Genomic DNA, 13,969 nt, shown 5'->3' with positions numbered 1-13,969 from the left:
TGCAGCAAGGCAACCCCACCACAAGTCAAGAGCAGTTTTGTCGCACTACATCGACACAGTGTACATCTTCCGATTCCTTGATGAGTGTTTTAAAGGTCCCTAGACGCTGCACAAATGTTTCGTTCGTTTCCTCCGAAGAAAATTGATCAAGGTACTTGCACAACGGAAACTCAGCTCTGCATTTCTGTTGCTGGGTTTGCAGTTTTGGTTTCCTGATGACTGGTGTCACATATACACTTGCGAGTTCCGTGCCAGGATCCTTTTGATCCTGGCACAGAACTTGCTTTTGAACAGCCTTTGTTTACAATTGTAATACTTCCTGCTCAACCTCTGACTGTAGAGACCTTCTTCGTGGCGACTGAGGCCTTTGGACCTCCGTATTGCCAGGACGTGTCGACAAGGCAACATCATCGACAGCCTGAATGAACAGGAGCAGCTGGCCGTAGTGGTGACAGTTTCCCCGGAGCGTGAATGGCAGTGGTACTGCCAGCTCCAGCTGCTTGTCTTCTCACACAACAACCGGTTTTGAGAGTTCTTGCTTTTTTTCAGAAATGAAAAAGCACAACCAGTCAAATGTCGCTAGTACTGCTGGAGGTGCTCCTCAGCTTCTAACTGTGCTGGACGCTTGTAGGCTGAGTCGGCTGCCAGGTGGTACCCCTCTTCTTGCAGCGTGTTCAGCACACTGAAAAAGGGTGGCACAAGCTCCTCAAGTGTGCAGTACAGGGGAACAACACTCTTCAGCTTTGCATTTATACTTTGAAGGTGGTTGTTCGTAGTGTTGTTAAAACTTCCGTCCGTAAGTTGTGGTCCTGTGTACCACTCCTCTTTCATGTTACGCCAGTTCTTGCCATAGTACTGAAGTACCGGTGCTGGTGCTCTAGTGTCAAGCTGGCTTTCAATTTAGAAGAATTCGTTGTCTGATCTCGCATGCACCATCCTTTGAAGGAGCTGGAAGGCACGGTCACGCTGGAAGGCTGTCATGCCCAACTTTGTGCGAATGATCTTGCGTCTAATGCTTTTAAAGTCTGAAACACACCGATTAAGACATACGCCTCGGGGAAACACCTCTTCAGTACGTCCCTTTCCTGCAAGTCTGTGTCCGCCATAATACACCCTGTGGGCGCCCATGTGGGGCGGAGCTGTTGGAAATTCCCTAGGAGCCACCTCAAGCTGCACTCATCTTGTCTGACAAGGATTGCGATGCAGACGACCTCTGTTTATTCATTCGAGTCTTCATTGTGGATGACAGAAGCCGGAGTTCTAAGGTCCAGAAGCTTATATATCGCTTCTATTCCAAGAAACTCCGGATAGGCAGCCATCGTTCCCCTCATTGACGCAGTGGAGATCAAGAGTGCCTGGGACTGGTTGTCACTCACAAGGACATGGCAGTCTGAGCCTGCATAGTTATAAACACGGAAATCCAATGCCTAAGATATTAAAGTGAATGCAAAACTATCAAATTACATGCCGATTTCCCTAGAAAATGTTGGGTACTGGGACACTCCATGTAGAGGAAGAGATAATGTCAAGAAAAAAGAATACACAGACTGCAATGAGGCACCAATCATGATCTGTTGTATGAATCAAATGGCAGGAGATTATAATGCGTGAGCACTACCTGGCTCACTCAGCGAAAAAACCGTGGCCAAAAGCCGTGGCATAAATGCGTAACCGTAGTTTGAACCAGCCCCACCGCCCTGGTTTCCCGCCCCCTCCTCCAAACGCCCCTCCCCCCCCTCCCCCACCGTCCCCAGCGCAGACTTGCAGATGCCGTCCCGGATCACCACGAGGACTAGGAGCAAGAATGGAAGCTAGAAACTTGACATATAAAACTCGGCTTTAATGCCGAATTGTGGCCGGTCTGTCCTCTTGCCTTTCGCAACGGCATTAACACTCAAACACACCAACATAACTAGACATAACTAGCCAGCATAACTCGGCCAAAGGTAATGCTCACGCATTCTTAGATCATGGGAGAAAGCCTAGGTGCCCTCGTATTTTTTTGTGGTCAAAATATGCCTGCCTAATTGTTAGCAAGGCATATTCACCCATGGCCTACTTTTATGATGTCCTTATAGATGTGCGTGAGACGTACCGTAGTCTCTCTAAAGAATCTCAGCAGTTTCTTGGAGATCGATATTTGTTGGGGGCTTCAGAGAGCTGACCAAATTGCTGAGATTCTTGAGCAGGACAACACGGCCAGTTTCTTGCTGGATCTTTTGCTTGATCACCTTCTTGTTTGCTTTGAGTTTTATCAGTTCCTGGACCTCACCCTTTACCTCCTCAGGCAGTGCTCGTTGCTTCCAAAGTTGCTCGTACGTGGCCTAAAACAAGAGCAGCATTATAATACTGAATGTACCATGAACATGCAGCATTGCTTGTGGCCAGGTTGTCTACGTTCTCAGATTATAAGGAACATATGCTTAAAATCACATCTAAGCTGTGTATCATGGAGCATACCTTTGACACGGCTTGATTGTGTTCTGTCTTGCTGGACATCACCTCCAAGCAGGGGCGGATCCAGACCTCCATTTTAGGGGGGGCGGTTCCTCGGTGTAAAACGGCAGAGAGGGGGGGGGATGTTTATATTTTTTGTGGAGTTATCGTTTTTACTAAACTCTGATAACATAATATAGATCTTGAGAGCTTTTGTATCGGTTTACCTGTCGGGGATGAACTCTTTGAATTAAAACCTTTCGGGTGACCACGCTAGAGGTATCTAGAAAATTGTGGTGTCACTATCCTTTCTGAACACCATAACGCAAGGAATTTTGTAATAGGAAACGGGATTACTTCATTCGCGTGGCAGCGCGCTAGAAATAGAAAAAGAAGTTTAATACTGGGGATGAATGTTTCGTGCTATAGCGGCTGTGACAATTGCAGACAGTGTAACTTGATTGCTCAGATATCCCCGGCGGGGCTAGAGGTTTTGGGCTCCTTCTGCTTGAATATTTATCTATTCTCGTTACACCCGGAGAGCATGTACGGAGAGCCAACCTTTGCCAACTATACGGAGGAAGCTCATACACCTAATGACAATGCGAAAAACGTTTTAATCTAAAACTCGGCTGTTCTTTGAGATTAGGCTTGGCATAGTAGCTAGAACTTTATATTCAATGCCAAAATGCAGAACGTGGTTTTAAAATATACTTTTCATTGTCGCCGGTTGCTTCAATGGAGCGAGTACATTGCAAACAAGCGACAAAGATGGCCCGGCGGCTTCGACGCTGCTCGCGGCGTCAAAACACTGCTGACGCAGCGAGCGAAACGAACGCTGCCGGGCAAGTTCGTCGGTTGTTCGCCGTATATTTGGAATGTCCAGAGCGCAGCACATGCGGCATTAACAACCCAAACTCGTGTTTTCACGTGTTCTGGGTGCAACTTGAGAGAACGAAAGCGAATAATTGTTAAATATTTTTGAAAGCATGTTGCAGTTCGGCAACTATGCTTTTAAACTTAGACAAGACCTTAAACCAGCAGTGGATCCTTCCAAATTATATTCAATTGCACTTCGTCTGGATATTTTCTGTATGAAAGGAACACTTACTTGTTTCTGGGTAGTTAGCTCAGTCGTCAGGGTCGAGAGGACAGGTGCAGAGATATGATGGGGCAGAGCGGTTGCCCGGTCGGCGAATCTCAACTGGGCTAAAGACCGATCACGACTGCAGCATGGATGTTTGGGAGTCGGTGTTCACTCGAACTGGCACAGGCACTGTCTATTAGAGCGCAGCTCTTAGGGGCCCGTTCCCGGCTTGAGCGGCGTCGGCGTCGCCGTTGGCGTCGCCGTCGGCGTCGCCGTCGGCGTCGGCGTAACCAAGGTCATCCCAAGGTCACGTGACCCCAAGGTCACGGACCCCTCCCAAGGTCATCTCAAGGTCACGTGACCCCCTGAAGGTCACGTGACCCCTAAGGTCACGTGACCTTGGGGGTCACGTGGGGTCATCTTGGGATCACGTGACCCCCAAGGTCACGTGACCCCCGAGGTCACGTGACCCCTTCCAAGGTCATGTCAAGGTCACGTGACCCCAAGATGACCCCATGTGACCTTTTGAAGGTCACGTGACCCCCAAGTCACGTGACCCCTCTGAGGTCACGTGACCGCTCTGAGGTCACGTGACCCCCGAGGTCACGTGGTCTCCTCCTCAAGGTCACGTGACCCCCGAGGTCACGTGACCCCAAGGTCACGTGACCCCTTCCAAGGTCATCTCAAGGTCACGTGACCCCAAAGTGACCCCCACGTGACCCCTCTGAGGTCACGTGACCCCCCGAGGTCACGTGGCCCGTCCAGGTCACGTGACCCCCAAGGTCACGTGGGGGTCATCTTGGGGGTCACGTGACCTTGAGGTGACCCCCAGGTCACGCCTCCTCGAGGTCACGTGACCCCCTCCCCGAAGTCACGTGACACACACCCCCCGAGGTCACGTGACCCCCCCCCCCCGGAGCATATTAAAGAATGAGGGGAGGAGGAGGAGAAGGGGGAGGGGTCTACCCTCCCCTCAGTACCCTTCACTCCTCCTCCTCAAGAGCTGCGCTCCAATTCGGCGTTACAGGGATTTGTAAACGGCTTTCACTTTTTTAATTTATGTATAGTCGCATCTTTGAAAGGGCTCGTTTTCCCCAAGTCCCTAGATAGGGAATTCAAAGCCGCAGTTGCAAACCAGCAAGCCGCGCTTCTGTTCCGTTCGACACACACATACTCGCTCCTGCAAAGCCGCGCGAAAGCTCTGCCGTCAATCCACAGATGCCGCGTTTAACTCGAAAAGTAAAGATGGCGCCAAGGGGAGACAAGGGGTAGCGGTCGCCTTTCCTAAAATATGTCCCGCCACCCTAAGTTGAAACGGCATTGTATACACCAACTCAACTCTCCTACGTCACGCCGCGGTGGTGGCGCGCCGGACGCACTTCCGGTCTGGGGCGGTGGGCAGAAGTCGCCGTGCCAGACATGCATTCCCGTGTTCCTTTGGAAGAAACGAGACAAAAAACCTGCCTTCTCGTCAAAATGCTGCGACGGGGGTTGTACCAAGAGAGTCTGGAAAGGTTTGAAGATCAGTTTTCATGTGTTTTTGCCCCCTCCGTTCGTCCGAGAACGTGGATAGTAGCCTTGAAAAGGGCAAACCAGACGCTGTCGAACTACGATTGCGTGTGCGGGCAACACCTTGTGGTCGCCGGATGTATTTGCTTTGTTCCAACATAAACGAGAGAAAATCGTCAAGTTGTCCGAACCACCCACGGGTTCAGTGCGTCTTCAAATTCATACGGCCGCCTGATCGTTCGAACTTTCGTCTGCTCTTTCAAACATGTCTGCTTTTTGGCGTCTGCTCGTTCAAACAAAAGCGGCCCGTAGACCAAACTTTGACCCGGTGATTGCAATAAGAAGTAATTGCAGGCCTCAAAAGACTTAAGTAGGCTCGGTGTAAACAGTAGATACAAGATGTTGATCATTGGTACCGGTGGCCATCACCGACTTGTTACGCTTGGTCTGTTCCCGCTTCCGATTTTCAGTATCCACGTCGATCATCGCCGCTACCTTCTACACTTTTGCAACACGAGCGACGTCGCTACCGAAAATAGCTAGAAGAATCTCATCATGGTTTTGGCGTCCATTCTGCGGCGTTCATGCGAATGAATCGCTGCACGTCAAATTATTTACGGAAAGTTTAGCGGCGTAACGAGCCTTGATAATTTCGCTTAGGCGATTAAAGTGGTAAGACATTGCGATGAGGACCTAGAATCGACAATTCCAACGCGAAAAAGAATACGACTCACACAGACGCCGACAACGTGACATTCGAGTGGTTTGTTGACGCGGGACGCGGTGCTTCTTGCCCGTGCCCCATTACGCATGCGTTCGAACTGTCGTCTGCTCTTTCAACATTGGCTGCTTTTTGTCGTCAGCTCGTTCAAACGACAGCGGCCCGTAAACCAAATGTTGACCCGGTAATTGCGATAAGAACTAAGTGCAGGCCTCAAAACACTTTTGAAGGTTGGTTGGGGTAAGTAGGCTAAGTGTAAACAGATACAAGAAGATGTCGATCATTATTGTTACCAGTGGATGCATCACCGACTTGTAATGCCCGATTCTACTTGCGGTTTTCAGTATCGACGTCCACCATCTCAGCTACGGTCCACGCTTTTGCAGTCCAATCAACGTCGCGTCTTAAAACAGCGAGTAGAATCTCATCGTGGGAGTCAGGCTTTAGCGCCTATTCTGCGGCGTCCACGTGAAATGAATCGCCGCACGTCACATTATTCACGCAAAGTTTTGCCTTGTTAGTTTTGCTGAAGCCGCTCAAGTAGTCAGACATTGTTAGGAGGATGTAGAATCAACAATTCCAACGTGAAAATGAGCACGGGGACTCCCACCGACGCCGACAACAACGCAATTCAATGGTTTGTTTATGGGCGACGGCGGGCTTCTTGCCCACCATCCACCGCGCATGCGCGGCGCCGGTGGCGTCCGCTAGGGGCGCGCCGGTTTGTTTGTAAACATGAGTTGGTGTATACAAATAAATGCCTACGGCGTCGGCTTGAGGACCCCGTGTAAGCAGCCTCCAGCCTTTAGAGTGCTCGTACCGTTTATCTTTCTTTTATTAGCTTTCCGCCACGAGAAGTCGTACCACAGGCAGTATGAAGCCCGTTAGAGGAAACATCTCCCCCTTCTGGCGCTCGTCGGCTACTTTCTGTATTCCGCGCTGCGGCGATGATCCTCGGTGAGGGATGGAGGCGAGGACGAAAGCGGGCTTATGTTTAAGCCAAGGTCGTGGGGAAGTCCGGAACGTCTTCAGGAGCTCAGACCCAGACTACACTGTACCCAGAGCATTTGCTTCCTCTCTCAGTTGAGTAGAAAAGCAATTGGTCACTTGGTTGTACAAGCTGCATCCTCCCCCCCCCCCCCCCCCCCCCTGGAACGTCTCCTCCTGGTACGTCCTCTCCGCACTTTCCTTGGCAATGAGCACACCGTGCCAATAAGATAGCTTCAGTGAGCCCGTGGGCGGCAGCATCTCAAAGCAAGCCAAAAAAGACATGCCAAAAGACAAGCCCAGAACCACGAAGAAACCATCAAACGAAAAGTGATGAAAAGGTCGCCGCTAGAGAGGAAGGATAATCCGTACCCTCGAGGGGAAGGCTGCTTGGTGTCTGCGTTTGGGAGATTTCAGGGCACAAATTTTTCGCAGACAACCTCCAAAGAGAGGGAAAGAGAAAGAGAGAGAGAGAGAGAAAGGGGACTAGATATGTCGAAGGCATTTTCCCCCCGTGCTCGACGTGCTGGCCTTGTTTAGAAGTGTGCCTGCAGTCGAGGACCCTGATATTTGGTGCGCCTCCCCACTGTCTCTCCACTTCGAAACTCCTGGCGCCGTCCCTGTCGGAAAGACGTACCGTGACCTTGACGTAGATAAATCCCACTTCGGAAGCGCCCAGCAGGCGCGTCCACCCACCGCTGTTTTAATCTTTTGTCCCTCGCGTAGATTTCTTACGTTTTTTCTTCGAGCTGACGCAGAACCCCGGGGGGGGGGGGGGGGGGGGGTTGCCTGGCGAGGCATTTGGGGGGGGGGGGGCGATCGCCCCCACCGCCCTCCCCTTGGATCCGCCACTGCCTCCAAGTGCTTTCACTCTGTGGACACGCAGCATTCGAAATGGGCCAAACACCCATCGGCAAAGGTTCTGCGAAAAAATCTAATGCACGCTAAATCAACATAAGCATCACTATTTGTATACACAGAAGCTAAACAGATGAATGTGAAAAGTGATACTTGGTTACTCGCTCTCCTTTGCTTTGAAGTTGTGGCCGCCTTTGATACAGTAATAATGCACCTGCTACGCACTGATGTTCTGGTTAATGTGGCAATTAATGCCTTTCCGTTTCGCCGCGGTTACTAGCCGTGATGTCTGCTTGTAATTCTGCACGTAGTTCTCCTCGCCATACCTTCTCAAGGCATCTTTTAATGCCTCAAATGTCGCACACTTCGTGCCAGCCTTCATGACAGGCGCACGTGGTTGCGTCGGGCGCCGTGCGAGACGCGGCTCTCCGGCTGGTCGGTCGTCCACTGACTGGTACATACAGGATCCTCGACAGTCCGTCAGATAATGCCACAAAAACCGGAACTGGAACCCTGGACGGAACTCTAGTGGAGGATATAGTCCCGTCTGGACGGAACTTTACTGGATTTTAGTGTTCCGTCTAGACGAAACGCTAGACATTTTTATGCTTTTGCCGTGTCATTCCTTCGCAATGACTAGAAGAAGGTTTCTTCCGCCGCAACATCGCTTTCCTTTCATATATAACACCGATTTTACACGGCAGGGAAATAAATTTACGGTAGTCCGCGTTCTAAACGACGAAAACGACAACCTTTCGTCCGCCATTATGCCTGACCAGCGCGCCCCCTATAGTTCACTGACAGCGCGCACTCTATTAGCCCCGAGAAGTTCGCGTGGCGCCCCCTTACGGCGAACCGGGGTGACGTCACGGCGAGGAGAGGATTTTTCCCCGACTCGCCCCGCTCGCCCTGTGGAGGCTGTGACGACGCTAGCTGTCGGCGCGCTCATTTCTATTTAATTTTTTTTTTGCGTGTTTTTTGTAGGAAGTGTAAATTTCTATATGTGTTTTATTGAGGTATGGCCTGTAGCTACAGGCGAAACTTCAACCAACATTTTAAGCATGGTTGACAGGCCAGGCAACGCATGAATCACAGCTGGTATATGAAAATAAAGAAATATGGCCACAATTGCAGGAGCATCAGTATAGATTTACATCTCGCACAATAAATGCTGCTGATGGGCTGAATGAATTGGCAGGTGAGGTACACTATTTCTTTTGTATCTCTGTTTTTAAACAAGATAGCCGACGCAGAAAAGCTGCATGCTGCTCGAGCAACATGCTAAATACAGTCTGGGCCGTGGGGAGAGAATCACAAGTAAGACAGCCCAAGTGCAGGGGCAAAGTAAAACAAACAAAAAAAAGGAACATTTATTATATACATTGCTCACATTTGACCTTTGTTGGATTCGGATAGTATTTCAATGGACTACACGGGTGGTATCTGTGGACTTGTTTATATCAACCCTCAACTAATGCACAACAAAGGTAAGCGAAGGTGTCTAGCTCGCTATTAGTCCCTTAACCCGTAAAATTTAGATTCTACTTAAATCGAATTCTTTTGAAGCTTAAATACCAGAAGCTTTTCTCACGCAGATTGTCGCCCTTCACAAGTTCCACATTTTCTGCTACTAGTGCAGCATCTACCACTGGACAGACGTTCGAACGCTTGCTTCTACTCCTGTTTTCCTCTTTTGTCAGAGTCCAGCTGTAGGGAGTTTGGAGGCCGAGGAAGCTTTTGGGGACCTGTAGCAGGGTCTCTTTTAATTGGAAATGACAATTCAGACTAAATGGTGTATTTTCCGAATACCCAAGGCTGGAATAAAAAATGTCAGGAAAAATTATAAACATTCCAAATTACGGCACTATTGCTGGGCATATTTTGGGCAGTTAAAATGTTAGGAAGTTTTAGTCTTGCGTATAAGAGCGAACACCAGCACTGTGCGATTGTGTTAGCGTTTCGTGCTGTGACACTGCGCACGCTCGATACATAGGTAACGCTGCGAGCTTTACGTGCGTACGCAGCGGTTCTTTGCATTACCGTCTCGTTACACTCGTCGCGCGCGGAACAGCACGAGACTCGGATTGACTAGACCGAATGACGGCATATCTAGGTGGCGCTGCAACTGCTTGCGTTCCAATGTACTAAAAGCGCTGGTTTTACGAGCTCCGCAGCGTTCTGCTGAGAACTTGCGTGCGCAGTGCTAACGGAAGGGCCTTTGTACTTTTTTTGTACTCTCTATCGGCGATAGTCCCGCGTCCGGCATCGCTTTTTGCGTGTCGCAGTCGCAAAGGACGATATTGTTACCAGTTTGCCGTACCTTGCGCGACGCTGAACGACAAGCGGATTGCACACAGTCTCGCCGAAGCAAATCGATTAAATTGGAAGGGTGGCTGACATATCTTTTATTCGACACTGCTTAGTCAAATCACAATCACTATATCACATTTTCTCAAATTAAAAAAAAAAATGAATGAAACATCAGTGCAGCGAGACTGCAACACTGAACAAATGAACCCTCCTGTGTTTAGTCGGGAAGTTAAATACGCTATATCTAGTCCGCGTTCTTAGCGGTATTTTGGCACCAGTTTGTCGCACGGTGGTGTCCGTGAAGCTTTGTCATTGCACACCCGACGTTTTCCGTCCACGCACTGACGTCCAACGCCGGTCCAGCGTACCCAACTCGCCGATGGAGCGCTCTGCTATAAAATGTTCAGAGCATTTTAGCGCAGGTTAAGCAGTGGTAGCCTCCAGCATCGGGTGGAAATTCAAATGCCGGCACCAGCAATTACGCAGGTGCGTATCACGAGAAGCTTTCATATTGGATTATGCCCAAGGAGTGCAATGAGAAAATGGTGATTGAGATCGCTTTCTACGTTCTCAGAAAAAAAGGGTATATTCTTACACCCCTTGTATTATATAAGAGTGGACACCCCAAAACGTGACTTCGACGTACAGCGCGCTGGCACCCGAACGACATTATCAACTTTCACGAGCGGCTTGTTAGCCCGAGTGGTGCAACTTATTCAAATAGCTAATGTACTTACGTGTTACTGACTTTAAAAAAAAAGTAATCGGGATTTTCTTAGCCTACTGCAAAGCCTCGGCGTTTTTGTTTTCTCTTTGTAGACTTTGATACGTACTTTAGCTGTTTAATGAGGTGTATCTCACCGTTATCAAGCCCCTCGTAAAATTTGGGGCCGTCTGTTCGACTACATGTATAGGGCGCTGTACGTCGAAATGAAGCTTTGGGGTGCATTACATGGTGCAAAAGGGTGTAAGACGACACCCTCTTCTTAGAAGTGTACCGCGCCGCGAGAAGATGTAGCGCTAAGAACGCGATCTAGGTATACAAGATGTAACGAACGAATAGATGCACGAGTAGATTTCATGTGACGTCACACTTTGACTAACCCGTTAACCTCGGAGGTGCATCTAGCTTGCAGCGCCACGCACTCGGTTGCGATCTACAGGCAAGTCTGTGAACCGGCCTTTACAAGCCGAACACTTCACAACATCCCCTTGTACGCGAAGGGAATCTAAAAGCACTATACTGACGCGATATTGAATCGAGAAATAAGCTTCTCCGAAAAGCAAATGTTCAAGAGTTAAAAAGAAAGAGAAAAAAAAAAGGGTGTTGCGCTGTAGGTGGGCAATGCGATAGCTATCTTGGGTACAAAGTAAAACACTAGAGCGGGCTCCTTTCTAGATGCGAGAAGAAGCTCCAGGCCAGAAAGCGGAGGTTAGGGTACGCTCCACGACCACCCAACAACGTGGATCGATAGACGACAATCTAATTGCCAAGGGGGGGATATAGCCCGAGGCTCGGGCCTTCTTCCCGACGCTGAACGATGGCAGACGGAGGGGTCCTTCGAGGTTCCTTGTATCGAGTACAGAAAAGCAAAAGAAAGTATTTGCAATAACATTCGTTTGTACTAGAATACCGATTATATCAAAGTTTCAATAAAGGCATAAGCGTCACATGGCGGACACATTGCGACACTGTTAGCGCGGACATTAGATTGCCAGTGACTTCTGTTTCTTTTTGGACATTGAAGGTTGTTATCAAAACCACGTAGAGTGAAAATAAAATAACATATTAATTTACTGAGGACGGACGAGTAGAACATTAGGCATGACATCCAGTGCACTGTTTTCGTTCACAAACGGGAACTTTACCTTAAAAACGCAAATGATCTCTTTAGGTAATGAGCGTCAATTTCCCCCATGACTACAGAAAGGACCTTACAAAAGAGTCTCTATGTGATTGTTACAGCTTCACCTCACATTGAGCGTGTCTAAAAATGCCAAAAATCGACCATTTGTATTGAGCTTTATCACTCCCCGAGAGCACATCACTTCGCGAACCAAAGCAAGCACGCAGAGCGCAGAGGACAAGGGACCCAACATCACGCCACCCAAGCGAACCGAACTAGTAAACTTGAGGAAGAAAACAAGAGAGGACGGACAAACACAAACTTTCTCGTTTTCTTCCTCAAGTTTACTATCCATACCAACCCGCTCGTTCTGTCCCTGAATCGAACTAGCTCCTACGCCGCGCGCGTATACATACATTGAATCCACCATTTACATGTGACCGCAGGATGCATATGCACCTCTTCTGCATGTGTTCGTCTCTTCTACAGAGCGAGTGCTAGCTCGATAGCTCTGCAGAACAGCTGCCATTTGGGCTCCGAAAAATGCCTTTTTTTACATTCTACGACCGCGAACGCCTGCGTCTTGGATCCCACCCAATACAAGACCTACCCCAGGGAGTTTTTCGGGGATACCACCCCAACTTCTGCTCCGCTTGGAGCTGTGACATCGCACCACGCCGGACGCCCAGCTATGCCTAACAGGCTGCCGGGGGACCCCGGGTCGGGGGGGGGGGGGGGGGGGGCTTGCCGGTGGTTGGAACGTTCATGATTTGGGGTGCGAGGGGAGTGGGGGAGGGGGGTACATGTGTACCTCAGGCCTGTTTCTTTCGGCCAGTCGGCGCGAGCGCGCCCTCAAGACAAGACGCGACCATAGAATACTCACAGAGGTGATAATGGCGTTTATTGGCATAACTTCCACACAGCCGAGTGCCTAAGGCAGCCAAAAGCCAGAAGCCCATACAAACAAGTGTTGGTTGCCTCCTCGGCTGTGCGCTAACAAGTGAAATGATGAAGATGAATATACAAATGAAATGTAGAAATAAATGATCAGGTTGCACAAAACTTATTGAGCACGGAGGGCACGCGACACATTCCTGCTGAAGTCGCGGAGTTCGTCCCCAGCCCCGGGTAGGCCCGGGCGCATGCGCTCAGGCAAATAGGGATACGCACTTACCGTGGAGTTGAACAGTGAAGCCTCATGTCGCCGGATGCGGGCACGGAGGAGGATAGGACAGCATGCCCGGCTAGAGATCCCGGAGACCGAGGCTATAAATATATAGCCGGCCAGCGAGAGGCCAGCTGCAGCAGCGACGAGCCGGACGCGTGCCACCTTTCTACTGTGGCTCAGGAGGTACCAGCCAAGAGACTGCAGGCGTTCATCGTAGTCGGTGGGCCAATTGGTTCGAGTCGCGCGGCGCTGCACACTTTCTAGGCGCTCAGTGAGGTGGATCTAGAGAGGGCTCCAGATGGAAGAGCAGTACTCTAGTCGACGGAGCACCAAAGTTGTATACAGCGTCTTCAGAGTCTTCCGTCCGGAACCCCATGAATGTATGGAGGCGAAGCCCAGTAGACTGCGAAACCGGCTAATCACATGACAATCAAAATCGAGTGATGACTTGAATGATGCAATCAAGATGTCGAGCTCCTGTGCAGAGGGGAGAAGGAGCCCTCCAAGCATGTAGTGCGGTGACTAGACCTTCCTGGCCGAACTTAACCGCATCACGGCACGCTTGCTGTAATAGGTGAAACGGCGGTGGTTAGTGGCAGACCCGACAGCCACCTCGTCCAGGTGAGCTTGCATGGTAGCAAGATCACCGGCGGACCGCAGCCACATTGCCAAAGTAGGGTTGTTGGCGTAATAGGATGGTTAAGAGCCCGTCAGAGTGCGGAATGTCACGATCATATACGTTGAAGAGGGTTGGGCCAAGAAAGAACCCTGGAGGAACGCCCGAGGGTGCTGCAAGGGTATACGTGATACAGGGGAGGGAGCAACGAGAGCGTACGAACCGAGTGCTCTGTCGGCAGAGCGCGCTATAGCAGAGCGCTTCGGCAGCCAAAGTGCACTTGAGTTCCTGTATTCGCGTCTCCAGCTCGTTGCTCGCTTTCCCGTGGCGGAAACGGGAAGCGCTCTAGTGAGGGTCCCCCGATTCTCCTGGACAGCGGGCACGGCGGAACTGCTCGCGATCATGGCTCGCGAAATGCCGTTTCTGAATG

At 50.1% G+C, this 13,969-nt stretch overlaps 2 pseudogenes; both read right to left on the bottom strand.

Annotated features, from left to right (window-relative positions):
- Positions 1-225: 225 nt before the first annotated feature.
- On the bottom strand, positions 226-7,980 carry LOC115324740 (annotated as a pseudogene).
- A 4,838-nt stretch (positions 7,981-12,818) lies between these two features.
- Positions 12,819-13,619, bottom strand: LOC115324741 (annotated as a pseudogene).
- Positions 13,620-13,969: the final 350 nt, after the last annotated feature.

The sequence above is a fragment of the Ixodes scapularis genome, unplaced genomic scaffold, assembly GCF_016920785.2.
Source record: "Ixodes scapularis isolate PalLabHiFi unplaced genomic scaffold, ASM1692078v2 PGA_scaffold8__174_contigs__length_109621045, whole genome shotgun sequence".
Taxonomy (NCBI): domain Eukaryota; kingdom Metazoa; phylum Arthropoda; class Arachnida; order Ixodida; family Ixodidae; genus Ixodes; species Ixodes scapularis.
Note: the sequence above shows the minus strand (reverse complement) of the source record. Positions and strands in the feature narration are given on the sequence as shown.